Here is a 13,810-nt window from a genome sequence, read left to right on the forward strand (position 1 = left end):
CAAGAGAGGGGGCGGTACTGGACCTAATTCTAGGGAATGAGTCCGGCCAAGTGGAAGAAGTGCTAGTAGGTGAGCACTTTGGTGACAGTGACCATAATTTGGTGAGATTTAAGGTGGTCATGGAAAAGGACAGGGAGGGGCCGGAAATAAAGGTTCTAAATTGGGGGAAGGCCGATTTTAATAGGATAAGGCAGGATCTGGCCAAAATGGACTGGGATCAGCTGCTTGTAGGAAAATCCGCATCGGAGCAATGGGAGTCTTTCAGAAGGGAGATTGAGACCATACAATGGCAACATGTTCCCGTAAAGGTCAAGGGTGGTTCCAAGAACTCCAGGGAACCTTGGATGTCAGGGGATATACGAGAATGGATTAGGAAAAAAAGGAGGGCTTTTGGCAGATACAAAAGGCTAAAGACGGAGGAAGCCCTAGAGGAGTACAAAAAGTGCAGGGGGATACTTAAAAAAGAAATTAGGAGATCAAGGAGGGGCCATGAAATAACACTGGCGAGCAAAATAAAGGAAAATCCTAAGATGTTTTATAAGTATATTAAGGGTAAGAGGATGACTAGGGAAAAAATAGGGCCCATTAGGGACAAAAATGGCAATCTGTGTGTGGAGCCGGCAGATGTAGGAGGGGTTCTAAATGAATTTTTTGCATCTGTTTTCACTATGGAGAAGGACGATGCAGACATAGAAATACGGCAGGGGGACTGTGATATACTCGAACATATTAACATCGAGCGGGAGGAGGTATTGGCGGTTTTAGCAGGCCTAAAAATGGATAAATCCCCAGGCCCGGACGAAATGTATCCCAGGCTACTGTGTGAGGCAAAGGAGGAGATTGCGGGGGCTCTAACACATATATTCAGAACCTCTCTGGCCACAGGGGATGTGCCAGAGGACTGGAGAACCGCTAATGTAATACCATTATTCAAGAAGGGGAGTAGGAAAAAACCGGGGAACTACAGGCCAGTGAGCCTAACATCAGTGGTAGGAAAATTATTGGAAAAAATTCTGAAGGACAAAATTAGTCTCCACTTGGAGAAGCAAGGATTAATCAGGGATAGTCAACATGGCTTTGTCAAGGGAAGATCATGTCTGACTAATTTGATTGAATTTTTTGAGGGGGTGACTAGGCGTGTGGATGAGGGTAACGCAGTGGATGTGGTATACATGGATTTCAGTAAGGCCTTCGATAAAGTCCCCCACAGGAGACTGGTCAAGAAGGTACGAGCCCATGGAATCCAGGGTGCCTTGGCACTTTGGATACAAAACTGGCTTAGTGGCAGAAGGCAGAGGGTGATGGTCGAAGGTTGTTTTTGTGACTGGAAGCCTGTGGCCAGTGGAGTACCACAGGGATCGGTGCTGGGTCCCTTGCTGTTTGTGGTCTACATTAATGACTTGGATATGAATGTAAAAGGTATGATCAGTAAGTTCGCTGATGATACAAAGATTGGTAGGGTGGTAAATAGCGAGGAGGATAGCCTCAGTCTGCAGGACGATATAGATGGGTTGGTCAGATGGGCGGAACAGTGGCAAATGGAATTTAACCCGGAAAAGTGCGAGGTGATGCACTTTGGAGGGACTAACAAGGCAAGGGAATACACAATGAATGGGAGGACCCTAGGCAAGACAGAGGGTCAGAGGGATCTTGGTGTGCAAGTTCACAGATCCCTGAAGGCGGCGGAACAGGTAGATAAGGTGGTAAAGAAGGCATATGGGATACTTGCCTTTATTAGCCGAGGCATAGAATATAAGAGCAAGGAGGTTATGATGGAGCTGTATAAAACACTGGTTAGGCCACAGCTGGAGTACTGTGTGCAGTTCTGGTCGCCACACTACAGGAAGGATGTGATCGCTTTGGAGAGGGTGCAGAGGAGATTCACCAGGATGTTACCAGGGCTGGAGCGCTTCAGCTATGAAGAGAGACTGGGAAGATTGGGTTTGTTTTCCTTGGAGCAGAGGAGGCTGAGGGGGGACATGATTGAGGTGTACAAAATTATGAGGGGCACAGATAGGATGGATACTAAGGAGCTTTTTCCCTTAGTTGAGGGTTCTATAACAAGGGGACATAGATTCAAGGTAAAAGGCGGGAGGTTTAGAGGGGATTTGAGAAAGAACTTTTTTACCCAGAGGGTGGTTGGAGTCTGGAGCTCACTGCCTGAAAGGGTTGTGGAGGCAGGAACCCTCACAACATTCAAGAAGCATTTGGATGAGCACTTGAAATGCCATAGCATACAAGGCTACGGACCAAATGCTGGAATATGGGATTAGAGTAGACAGGGCTGATGGCCGGCGCGGACACGATGGGCCGAAGGGCCTCTATCCGTGCTGTATAACTCTATGACTCTATAACTACAATCTCTGCATCGTCCCCCTCTTTTTTGTGAAGACAGGCGCAAAGTATTCATTAAGAACCATACCCACATTTTCCGCCTCCACACATAGGTTACCTTTTTGGTCTCGAATAGGTCCTACTCTTTCCTTAGTTATCCTCTTGCTCTTTATGTATTCATAAAACATTTTTGGGTTTTCCTTAATTTTACTTGCCAGTATTTTTTCATGCCCTCTCTTTGCTTTCCTAATTTCCTTTTTAATTTCACCTCTGCACTTTCTATACTCCTCTAGGCTTTCTACAGTATTGAGCTCTTGGTGTCTGACATAAGCTTCCCTTTTTTGCCTTATCTTACCCTGTATGCTCCTTGTCATCCAGGGGGCTCTAGATTTGGCAGCAGATTGTGGGAACATGTTTACTCTGAACCCCTTGAATCTTCCCCTTGAACGCCTCCCACTACTTTGACACTGATTTACCTTCAAGTAGCTGTTTCCCGTTCACTCTTGCTAAATCACTTCTCAGCTTAGTAAAATTGGCCTTTCCCCAATTTAGAACTTTAACTCCTGTTCTATCATTGTCCTTTTCCATAACTATGCTAAATCTAACTGAATTATGATCACTACCACCAAAATGCTCTCCCACTGATACTCCTTCCACCTGGCCTCCTTTCATTCCCTAAAACTAAATCCACAACTGCCCCCTCTCTTGTTGGGCTTACTATGTACTGGCTATAAAAGTTCTCCTGAATGCAATTTAGGAATTCTGTGCCCTCTAAACCTTTTGCTCTGTTTGTATCCTACGGGGGGGATTAAGGGCCTTCAATCGAGTGGCGATTGCTCGAGACAGTGCACGCAAAATTTTTCCGGGTTTCCCATGCGTGTATTCACCCCCCTCGCTGAGTTCCCGCTGGTTAAAATTTACCCCTATGCAGGGTTGCTGAATCTAACAAGTGAGGGGATTCAGATCATAGTATCATAGTATGTTACAGCACACAAGGAGGCCATTTGGCCCATTGTGCCTGTGCCGGCTCCTTGAAAAAGCTATCCAATTAATCCCACTCCCCTGCTCTTTCCCATAGCCCTGTAATTCTTTTCCTTTCAAGTATTTATTCAATTCCTTTTGAAAGTTATTATTGAATCTGCTTCCACGATCCTTTCAGGCAGCCCATTCCAGATCATAACATCTCTGCGTAAAAAAATGTTTCCTCATGTGGCCTCTGGTTCTTTTGCCAATCACCTTAAATCTGTGTCCTCTGGTTACCGTTACCGACCCTTCTGCCGCTGGAAACCGTTTCTCCTTATTTACTCTATCAAAACCATTCATGATTTCGAACACCTCTATCAGATCTCCTCTTAACTTTCTCTGCTCTAAGTAGAACAGCCCCAGCTTCTCCAGTCTCTTCACATAACTGAAATCCCTCATCCCTGGTACCATTTTAGTATATCTCTTCTGCACCTTCTCTAAGGCCTTGACATCCTTCCTAAAGTGCAGTGCCCAGAATTTAACACAATACTCCAACTGAGGCCTAACCAGTGTTTTATAAAGGTTTAACATAACTTTTTTGCTTTTGTGCTCTATGCTTCTATTAATAAAGCCCAGGAACCGATCTGCTTTTTTAACAGTCTTCTCAACTGTCCTTTGAAGATCACCAAAATACGCCTTTCATTTGAAGTTGTACGCACAATTTGTTGACAGATTCCACGAGACTAGTAGCATGTTAATTACTGATGACAATAGTCCCTGAGTTAAGAATCGTCTCTTAACATCAACCGAAAAGTCTGTTGAGGCCAGGTACAGAATCTAGCCTGAAATTAGTGAAATACAGGAAGTCAATTTTCAGTGCACCCACTTCCAAATTGCTACGATTCCATCTCAGAAGGTCTTGTTTGTAAGGTAGGGAAATTGGGCAGACATTGCTTAGTTCCAGGATTCCAAGAAGTACAATTTGCAAGATCAATATGGAGATAACAGAACTCTAGGGTAAACCAATCTTCATTCAAGAGAAAAAGCATGTAAAATGTTCAGTGACGAGAACATTTCTATTGCTGTCGCTCGGTGTGAAATTTATATTTGTGTGCCAGAATTGTCTTGCAATTTAACGTGAGCTTAACTTGTTCACCCTGATTAAGCTCTAACAAGAACGCCAACCCATGGTTCAGGAACTAATGGGTTACCTCACCACCACGTCCCTCGACCCCCTCCACTGTCTCTGATTTGTTACACTGCTTGTCCAGTGCTGGATGAGCAAATATTTCCTCCAACTAAATATAAGGAAGACCGAAGCCATTGTCTTCGATTCCCGCCACAAACTCCTTTCCCTGGCCACCGACTCCATTCCGCTCCCTGGCCACTGTCTGAGGCTGAACCAGACCGTTCGCAACCTTGGCATCCTATATGACCCTGAGATGAGCTTCCGACCACATATCCACTCCATCACCAAGACCGCCAATTTCCACCTCCGTAACATCGTTCATCTCCACCCCAGCCTCAGCTTATCTGCTGCTGAAACTCTCATCCATGCCTTTGTTACCTCTAGATTTGACTAGCCCAATGCTCTCCTGGCCGGCCTCCCAACTTGCACCCTCCATAAATTTGAGCTCATCCAAAACTCTGCTGCCCATATCCTAACTCGCACCAAGTCCTGTTCACCCATCACCCCTGTGCTTGCTGACCTGTATTGGCTCCCGGTCCGGGACTCATCCTTGTTTCCAAGTCCCTCCATGGCGTTGCCCCTCCCTATCTTTGTAACTGCCTAAACCCTCCGAGATCTCTGCGCTCCTCCAATTCTTGCCTCTTGCGCATCCCCGATTTTAATTGTTCCACCATTGGCGGCTGTGCCTTCAGCTGCCTAGATCCTAAGCTCTGGAACTCCCTCCCTAAACCTCTCCGCCTCTCTACCCCTCCCTCCTCCTTCAAGAGGCTCCTTAAACCTACATCTTTGACCAAGTGTTGGTCACCTGTACTAATATCTCCTTATGTGGCTCGGTATCAAATTTTGTTTGATAACGCTCCTGTAAAGCACCTTGGGATGTTTGATTACTTTAAAGGCACTATATAAATGCAAGTTGTTGTTGTAGTACTGCATTTTACCGGAAGGACTTATTTGTTGACATGTTAGAAAACTGTCCTAATTAATGGTCCAAAGATGCATTGACATGCCCCACATCAGAATCTAGTAGGCTGGTCTGCTTAAAGCTGTAATTTATTGACTTATGATTCTCTGGCATCCACCTACTCTGAACCCACTCATCCTGTATATGGGCAACTAAATCCATGAGTGAGATGTGTATTCCAGTGTCAGTTGGGGAAGAGGGGATTGAAGGAAGGAGCCTTGAAGGACACTCTGGTCTTCCATCCACCACCTGAGAACTATTGCCACAATCTATCTTTTTGCTACAACGGTGGAGGGTAAGGTTATGACAGAATTGCTAAATGAATATTTTGCTTTGGTCTTTGCAGTGGAGGAGGATACAATAACAAAGGTACGGGGAAGATTAGAGATTTGTGAAGGGGAGAAACTTAGCGTCAGCATCAAAACTAATAGCAAAATTGCTTCAATAGGAAAAAGGAGGAAGTCCAGTTAAAAATAGATGCAGAGAAACTCGTGGATAGCACGTTTAGCGAGTTGGTCACACCGCAGGTAAAGGGTATACAGGCAGGAAGTGAATGGGTGACCACCAGGAAGAGTAAGAGATGCAGGCAGGTAGTGCAGGGGTCCCCTGTGGCCATCCCCCTCTCAAACAGATATGCCACTTTGGATGCTGTTGGGGGGGATGACTTATCAGGGGAAGGCAGCAGCAGCCAACTTCCTGGCACCACGGGTAGCTCTGCTGCACAGGCTGGGAGGAAAAAGAGTGGCAGAGCTATAGTGATAGGGGACTCAATTGTAAGGGGAATAGACAGGCGTTTCTGCGGCCGCAACCGAGACTCCAGGATGGTGTGTTGCCTCCCTGGTGCAAGGATCAAGGATGTCTCGGAGCGGCTACAGAACATTTTGGAGGGGGAGGGCGAACAGCCAGCTGTCGTGGTGCACATAGGCACCAACGATATAGGTAAAAAAGGGGATGAGGTCCTAAAAGCAGAATATAGGGAGTTAGGAGGTAAATTAAAAAATAGGACCTCAAAGGTAGTAATCTCAGGATTGCTGCCAGTGCCACGTGCTAGTCAGAGTAGAAATAGGAGGATATTTCAAATGAATACGTGGCTAGAGGAATGGTGCAAGGGGGAGGGATTCAAATTCCTGGGACACTGGAAACGGTTCTGGGGGAGGTGGGACCAGTACAAACCGGATGGTCTGCACCTGGGCAGGGCCGGGACCGCTGTCCTAGGAGGAGTGTTTGCTAGTGCTGTTGGGGAGGGTTTAAACTAAAGTGGCAGGGGGTTGGGAACCTGAGCAGGGAGAGAGAGGAAAGCGTAACAGGAAGGGACAGAAGGTATGGAGTAATAGGTAAAGTGTTAAAAAAGGAAAAAGCAGGAACTAAGCGTCACAAAACAGATTTGAAAGTTCTTTATCTGAATGCACGTAGCATTCGTAATAAAATGGACGAGTTAACGGCACAAATAACTACGTATGGGTATGATCTTGTGGCCATTACAGAAACATGGCTGCAGGGTGACAACGACTGGGAATTAAATATGCCAGGGTATTTAACAATCAGGAAGGACAGGCAGGAAGGAAGGGGAGGTGGGGTGGCTATGTTAATAAAGGAAGGAATCACTGTAATACAGAGAAATGATATTGGGACAAAGCATCAAGATAATGAAACAGTTTGGGTGGAGATAAGGAATAATAAGGGAAAAAAAACATTAGTGGGCGTAGTATATAGGCCTCCTAATAGTTGCAACTCTGCTGGAAGAAGTATTAATCAGGAGATAGTCGGGGCATGTAATAAGGGAACAGCCATAATTATGGGGGATTTTAATTATCATATTAACTGGACAAATCAAATTGGGCAGAGCAGCCTTGAGGACGAGTTCATTGAGTGCATCAGGGATGGATTTCTTGAGCAGTATGTAACTGATCCTACAAGGGGGCAGGCAACCTTGGACCTGGTCCTGTGTAATGAGTCAGGATTAATTAATAATGTCCTAGTTAAGGATCCCCTTGGAACGAGCGACCACAACATGGTTGAATTCCATATCCAATTAGAGGGTGAGAAGGTTGATTCTCAAACAAGCGTACTGAGCTTGAATAAAGGAGACTATGATGGTATGAGAGCGGAATTGATTAAAGTGGACTGGGAAAATAGATTAAAGGGTAAGACGGTACATGAGCAGTGGTGTTCATTTAGGGAGTTATTTTACAACTTTCAAAATAAATATATTCCACTGAGGAAAAAAGGGTGTAAAAGAAATGACAGCCATCCGTGGCTAAGTAAAGAAATCAAGGATAGTATCCGACTAAAAACAAGGACATATAAGGTAGCCAAACTTAGTGGGAGGATAGAAGATTGGGAATTCTTCAAAAGACAGCAAAAAGTAACTAAAGGATTGATTAAGAAAGGGAAGTTAGATTATGAAAAGAAATTAGCAAAAAATATAAAAACAGATAGCAAGAGTTTCTATAGTTATATAAAAAGAAAAAGGGTGGCTAAGGCAAACATAGGTCCCTTAGAGGATGAGACCGGGAAATTAATGGTGGGAAACATGGAGATGGCAAAAATGCTGAACAAATATTTTGTTTCAGTCTTTACGGTAGAGGACACTAAGAATATCCCAACACTGGACAAACAGGGGACTCTCGGGGGGGAGGAGCTAAATACGATTAAAATCACTCAGGAGATGGTACTCAGTAAAATAATGGGACTCAAGGCGGATAAATCCCCTGGACCTGATGGCTTCCATCCTAGGGTCTTGAGGGAAGTGGCAGTAGGGATTGTGAATGCTTTGGTGATAGTTTTCCAAAATTCCCTGGACTCAGGAGAGGTCCCGGCAGATTGGAAAACTGCTAATGTAACACCGTTATTTAAAAAGGGTAGTAGGCAGAAGGCTGGAAATTATAGGCCAGTTAGCTTAACATCTGTGGTGGGTAAAATTTTGGAGTCTATTATTAAGGAGACAGTAACGGAACATTTAGATAAGCATAATTTAATAGGACAAAGTCAGCATGGCTTTATGAAGGGGAAGTCATGTCTGACAAATTTGCTTGAGTTCTTCGAGGATATAACGTATAGGGTGGATAAAGGGGAACCAGTGGACATAGTGTATTTAGACTTCCAGAAGGCATTCGACAAGGTGCCACATAAAAGATTATTACTTAAGATAAAAAATCACGGGATTGGGGGTAATATTCTGGCATGGGTGGAGGATTGGTTATCGAACAGGAAGCAGAGAGTTGGGATAAATGGTTCATTTTCGGAATGGCAACCAGTAACCAGTGGTGTTCCACAGGGGTCGGTGCTGGGTCCCCAACTCTTTACAATCTATATTAACGATTTGGAGGAGGGGACCGAGTGCAACATATCAAAATTTGCAGATGATACAAAGATGGGAGGGAAAGTAGAGAGTGAGGAGGACATAAAAAACCTGCAAGGGGATATAGACAGGCTGGGTGAGTGGGCGGAGATTTGGCAGATGCAATATAATATTGGAAAATGTGAGGTTATGCACTTTGGCAGGAAAAATCAGAGAGCAAGTTATTTTCTTAATGGCGAGAGACTGGAAAGTACTGCAGTACAAAGGGATCTGGGGGTCCTAGTGCAAGAAAATCAAAAAGTTGGTATGCAGGTGCAGCAGGTGATCAAGAAAGCCAACGGAATGTTGGCTTTTATTGCTCGGGGGATAGAATATAAAAACAAGGAGGTATTGCTGCAGTTATACAAGGTATTGGTGAGACCGCACCTGGAATACTGCATACAGTTTTGGTCTCCATACTTAAGAAAAGACATACTTGCTCTCGAGGCAGTACAAAGAAGGTTCACTCGGTTAATCCCGGGGATGAGGGGGCGGACATATGAGGAGAGGTTGAGTAGATTGGGACTCTACTCATTGGAGTTCAGAAGAATGAGAGGCGATCTTATTGAAACATATAAGATTGTGAAGGGTCTTGATCGGGTGGATGCAGTAAGGATGTTCCCAAAGATGGGTGAAACTAGAACTAGGGGGCATAATCTTAGAATAAGGGGCTGCTCTTTCAAAACTGAGATGAGGAGAAACTTCTTCACTCAGAGGGTGGTAGGTCTGTGGAATTTGCTGCCCCAGGAAGCTGTGGAAGCTACATCATTAGATAAATTTAAAACAGAAATAGACAGTTTCCTAGAAGTAAAGGGAATTAGGGGTTATGGGGAGCGGGCAGGAAATTGGACATGAAGCTGAGTTCGGATCGGTCAATGCCCTGTGGGTGGTGGAGAGGGCCCAGGGGCTATGTGGCCGGGTCCTGCTCCGACTTCTTGTGTTCTTTAGATTTGTGGTTGGGTTCAGATCAGCCATGATCTTATTGAATGGCGGAGCAGGCTCGAGGGGCCGATTGGCCTACTCCTGCTCCAATTTCTTATGTTCTTATGTTCTTATTACATCCTTATACAAAAAAGGAGGAAGGAATAAATCAAGTAAGTACAGTTCAGTGCGTTTTATGTCAGCAGTGAGAAAATTGCTAGACTCTATCAACAGGAACAGATTAAACGAGTGTGTGGAAAGTATGAGCTGACAAAAGTCAGCATGGTTTTATGAAATGTATATTATATCTAACTAACCTAATGGAGTTCATTGATGGAGTCACAGTGGTGGATTTTGATTTCTTAGATTTTTTAAAAGTTGAAGGGATATGGGAACAGGATGGGTGAATGTGATTACAACTATTTGTTTGTATGGAGGGTAAATACCGACATGGACTGGTTGGGCTGTATGGTTTGTTGTAACTTTTATGTATTTCTACGTAATTTAAAGGCATTTTGGTAAGGTTTCACACGAGGGATTGCTTGCTAACGTCATGGCACAAGTAGGAAATTGATTGGAAAGCAGAAGGCAGAATTGGGATAAAAGGGACATTCTTGGAGTGGGAGGGAGTGACAAGTGGCTTTCCCCAGGAATTGGTGCTGGGGTCACAGTTTTTTAAAATTGTTTATTAAATGGAATAGAGAGCAGCATATCCAAATTTGCAGGTAATACTAAGCTAGGAGGAACTGGAGTCTTCAAGGAGGTTGGAGAAGGTCTGAGGTCTGTGAGAATTCTCAGAAAACTCAAATCTCTGAGGAGGTTGAAGGAGGTCCAGGGTCTGGAAGGAGGTCGAAGAAAATCCTGGTTTTGCGAGGTGGCCAGAAAAACGTCCAAGATCTGCGCAAAGATTAGAGAAGACTCCGAAAATTGTGAGAAGGTCTGGGGTCTGTGAGATTTACACTCAGGATTTAATTATTTGAACTCTTCTCATCCCAGTCTGTGGAATTGCCTGGTGTCTAATCAATGTCTTTCATTTCTCTGTGGCAAACCACTCTAATGGACTCCTAGTCAAATTAATTTCTGTTGAATTAGGTCATCTTAATCAAACTGCCTTTGCCTCATTCATTATGTAATGTTGATAATTCCCTGGTCTTGAATGCATTCCTTCTTTATGTCTAAGAATACTGGAATTGGAATTAAAAAGATAATGCTAACAAAAATGTCTCTATGGGCTGAATGGCCTTTTCTGTTCTTAAATTCTTATCTCCATCAGCTGGGATAATGGAGACATTGTTGGGGGATGGGGGCTATTGATGGAGCAAATTGAAATGGACAGTTGAGCAGTGGTGCCATCAGACCAAGTACACAAAGATACAGTACTGCAGTAATCTCCAACTGCATGTGAAAAAGTGGAAGTCAGTTTCTGGAAGGCTTCAAAATGACCTGGAGGCAAGGAGATTCTTCCCATGGCCATATTGAATCATGTGCCTGGAAACGTTATCTCCTGATTTGGCTGTAGTAAAGACTTCTTGTCACTAAAGATGAAGCTGAGCTCTCCGAATGTGATGAGAACCATTTGGACAGCTGTCTGGATGGGTTTCTCAACAAGGGAGCGCTCAGCCACTCAGCAGCTATAGGTGGATAGCGCAACTGCAAATACCCAGCAGCAGCAGAAAGGCATTTCATATAAAGCCAGTGGAGGGGGAATGCAGATAGGGCCAAACGAATACCGTGTGTTGCAGCAACCCAGGGATTGATCCTGAGAAATTTTCTGTAACATTGCTGAATGACAATGTGAAAAACACTTCCTTCGGTTCTGTTGTGGCTGGCCAGTCTCCTGCTTGAATGATTTCCGGTGCAGCTACATGTTCAGAGCTTGAGGAGGGGACAATATCTGTTAGATTTCTGGGATCAAAAAATAAGGTGAGTAGATTTCTCCCATTTGATGATCTGGTTGAATGTGTTCTATAGAAGACTGTCTATCTTGGCCATCAGTGTGACTATTAACTTCGGGTCTCTCAGATGATCAGACCAGACCATTCCTTGAAAGTGCAGTGTACTGGTTTAAAAGTGCAAAGGATACCCTTGGTGATAATCTCAGTGACTCATGCATCTCAATCTCTCCCACTTGGTTGTAAATACAGCTGTGTGGCTCCCACCTAGGTCCAAGATGGTGTGCTGGGAGGAGGGTCACTGATGGGTGGAGGGGCTTGAACTTTGACAGCACAAACTATGTGAGACCAGGCTTGCACATCACCCAGTATCTCCACAAAATGATCGCTGAGGTGGTCCCAGTGCGGACCAGTGGATGCGATAACTAAACTCCCTACAGGGAATTCAGTTCCTTGGTGCTATAGCGAGAATGATGCCGAGGTTTTGCCATTGATGCTGCAGCCCTCCAGCATTTCTTCTACCTTATTGCCAAAGAGCCCTCATCAAAGAGTATATCAAGTAGCAGTGCCATTGCTACTGGAACAAGTACTAGTTGTACACTTGGCTGCACAGTAATAAGGTTGTATCATTCCTCTATGTCTTGAAAAAGAGATGATCCCCTTTGAACTGCTTGAGTCCAAGATCTCTGCGCTCCTCCAATTCTGGCCTCTTGCGCATTCCTGATTTCCTTCGCTCCACCATTGGCGGCCGTGCCTTCAGCTATCTAGGCCCTAAGCTCTGGAATTCCCTCCCTAAACCTCTCCGCCTTTCTACCTCTCCTTCTTTAAGTTGCTTCTTAAAACCTACCTCTTTGACCAAGCTTTTGGTCACCTGTCCTAATACCTCCTTATGTGGCTTGGTGTCATATTGTGTCTGATAACACTCCTGTGAAGCGCCTTGGGCGTTTTACTACGTTAAAGGCGCTATATAAATGCAAGTTGTTGTTGTTGTGTCCTTTGAGGCCCACAGCAGCACGTGATTTCCTACCCAGCAGAGGGAGGTGTCACTCAGTTGCCCATAAAACATGTATTCAGCCGACCTTGGAAAGATACACAAAACAGTCAGGCGTGTGCTAATTGCACACTCCCTAACTCGCGCCATTACGGAGCAAACCACGATGTCTACGCTGCACTGTGCAATATGGAAATGTTTTCATTTTATAAGGAAGAAACATGTAAAGTGAAACAGTTCTATTCTGTTAAATATATATATACATATATAGATATAGTGAAAAAAAGTTATTTAATTTGGGCCACTGAAATGGAAAACCTAATTTTATTTTGTTTTTTTTAAAGGCATAAGTAAGAGCACGAAACACTGGCTTCTCTAACTGATGCAGTCTTGCAAGCACTGCGTGTGACCTTGCTTTCCAAAGCAAAATACCCTTTTCCTGTTTTATTTGTGTTCCCATTAACTCCAGGCAGGAAGCATCAAATGGGTGTGTTATAAACAATTTCACTGCCCAGATCAGGCTTCCTAATGACTTTAGCTGGGTGGCCCATAAAGTAGCTTTTCCTCTAATTTAGAGTGGGCGAGCTGTATTTTTCTTGAGCGGCTGGATGTTGATTGAAGTAAGATGGGAGAAGGCAAGAGAAAGGGGTGGGTGATTAGTGGAAATGAACGGTAGAAGAAAAGCGTCTCATGTATCTGGGCAGTGATAGAGGACCTCCTCTCAGCAGCACGTGACAAGCAAGAAAACAGCCAAGTGCGAATAAGATTGCAGCACCCAGCAGCCAAGCACATGCAGGCGGATGCCAGAGAAAATAGAAAACAGTGCTTGTGGAGGAGCTCAGTGGGACAGTACGCTCCAGTCAGTTAGCAGCTGGGCTGCACACTTCAGACAACGGTTACCACCCCCCCCCCCATCCCCCCTGCAGTAAAAGCCAGTAGGTGATTATATCAATTAACTGCCACATGGGAATGATAACCTTCTCAGACAGGATTAGCTCAGGGCACCAGCTGCTCTGGACAGAGATTCCAAGGAAGCAGTGAATGCTGAAGTGAATTGAGAGAAAAAGAGCCATGAGATTCCCGAAAAAACAGCAGGTACAAGGAAAACTTTGCAGACTGTGAGAAATGTTTGGACAGCAGACGTGGTTGAATTAAAGGCGAATGAGTGCCTTGATGTTTATGCTATGCTGTATGTGAAGGATTCTAATCAGTCCAGGTA

The 13,810-nt window shown here is 44.5% G+C and overlaps 1 protein-coding gene across 4 annotated transcripts in view; it reads left to right on the plus strand.

Annotated features, from left to right (window-relative positions):
* The window catches only part of pdzd2 (PDZ domain containing 2), a 365,301-nt gene that overhangs the window by 39,401 nt on the left and 312,090 nt on the right, over positions 1–13,810 (plus strand). Inside the window, exon 1 of one of the 4 annotated variants that reach the window (XM_067984892.1) lies at positions 13,513–13,686. The exons of the other annotated variants lie outside the window; for them this stretch is intronic. The gene's annotated coding sequence lies outside the window, so the exon portion shown is untranslated. Of the gene's footprint in view, positions 1–13,512; positions 13,687–13,810 lie in introns of those variants that run through there. 4 annotated transcript variants of the gene reach the window in all.

Source organism: Heptranchias perlo, chromosome 1, assembly GCF_035084215.1.
Source record: "Heptranchias perlo isolate sHepPer1 chromosome 1, sHepPer1.hap1, whole genome shotgun sequence".
Lineage (NCBI taxonomy): Eukaryota > Metazoa > Chordata > Chondrichthyes > Hexanchiformes > Hexanchidae > Heptranchias > Heptranchias perlo.